The 1,629-nt window shown below is 47.1% G+C and overlaps 1 non-coding gene across 1 annotated transcript; it reads right to left on the minus strand.

Annotated features, from left to right (window-relative positions):
* Positions 1–1,143: 1,143 nt before the first annotated feature.
* Positions 1,144–1,225, minus strand: trnal-aag (transfer RNA leucine (anticodon AAG)). Its single transcript has one exon. It is a non-coding gene; the product is annotated as a tRNA-Leu (tRNA).
* Positions 1,226–1,629: the final 404 nt, after the last annotated feature.

A 1,629-nucleotide genomic window follows, 5' to 3' on the forward strand; every position in this document is an offset into this window, starting at 1 on the left:
GTCGTAGAACAGAGTGGGGAATGTTTCACAGGTAATTCCTGGGGAGGCAGAGTGGGGATTGGGTTACACATTGTTGCGACGTAAGCAAAATGGGGCTGGGATCACATCATATTGCTACGAAAACAGTCACGAAACGGGATCACAGGCCAATGCCTGGACAACAGAGTCAGAATGGGATTACAGGTCGTTTATGGGAGAAAAACGTGGGATTGAGTTCAGAAAATTGATATGGAAGCAGGATGAGAATGGGTTCACAGACCGTGGCTCTGAGAGCAATCGTGCATATGGATACACAGACCATGGACATCACAGTGCGGATGGGATCACACGTCGTTGGTGGTAGAAGAGAGTTGAAATGGATTTCCAAGCCGTTGCTGAGAGAAAAGAATGAGGATGGGTACATTGGCCATTACGAGAGGAACAAAATGGGAATGGGTTCACAGGCCGTTGCGAGGGGTAGAGTATGGGGAAGGCTCTTGTGATCGATATGCAGCGGGGATGCCGTCACAGGCAGTTGGGAGGAGAACAGAGTCGGGGTGAGGTTTCAGCCGTTACTAGGGAAATAGGGAGGACTGAGTCACAAGTCATTGCTCGGAGTACAGAACTCGGCCAGAGAACAGTCACGAGATGTGGCTACAGGTCTTTCATGTGAGAAAAGAGTGGGGTACAATGCACAGTTTGTTGTTAGGGGAGCAGAATGGGAATGTGTTCGGAGACTGTAGCCAGGGAACGGATCAATTATGATTTCACACGCCGATGTTTCCAGGACGGAAATGAAGGAAATGGGAGAAACTCAATAACATATTCACTGGAATGATTTTCCAATTCATCAGAAAGCCAAATCACGATGAATCGACTCACCGCAGAAGTTTGTTTAACAACAGCGATGAAATGACAGTCTCCATTCTTGTCGAGTAACAACTCAACTTGCCTGGGACATAAAGCAACAGTAGAGCTGTTTGTGGCCTTCTGCCCGGGAGGTGAACACCGTCATGACAGCTGAGAAACTTTGCAAAACGCAGCATGTTTCCACACCACAGTTAATTCCCCGGGAAGTAAAACAAATTTTTTTGGGAACAGAAGTACAGCGGGAATGGAAACGGCATTTTAACAAGCTGTGTCGTTGCAACTGAACAGTAGAAATGGCAGGGGTGGGATTCGAACCCACGCCCCTGTCGAGACTGGAGCCTTAATCCAGCGCCTTAGACCGCTCGGCCACACTACCAGCTGCGCTGCCGCCCCATTTTCTTGCATTTCCAATTGAGCTCCTGCATGACAACAGATGGAAAGTCACGTGAAATGGGTTCCATGATTCCTCTCCGACTCGCACGGCTGCTTGGATGTGCCGGCTACAATATCAATTTCGCAACAAATAATGATAGCTCATCAATCCGGATAAAAATCAATGGTAAGCAGAGGCTATCTTCTCAGACTCTTTTCAGCTACAAATGTATCTGTGAGTGCGTGAGCAAACATGTTCGCTTATGATTTGGTCAAATAACCATGAACTGCTTGACATTACTGCAATTTCGATTCTTACTTTGCTAAATGATTTCACCCATTGCTCGAAACAGGACAACTTTCAAGTTTACACGGAACATGAAACACACCGGACTACAGGGAAAATGC

Source organism: Hemiscyllium ocellatum, unplaced genomic scaffold (genome assembly GCF_020745735.1).
Source record: "Hemiscyllium ocellatum isolate sHemOce1 unplaced genomic scaffold, sHemOce1.pat.X.cur. scaffold_2060_pat_ctg1, whole genome shotgun sequence".
In the NCBI taxonomy this organism is placed as follows: domain Eukaryota; kingdom Metazoa; phylum Chordata; class Chondrichthyes; order Orectolobiformes; family Hemiscylliidae; genus Hemiscyllium; species Hemiscyllium ocellatum.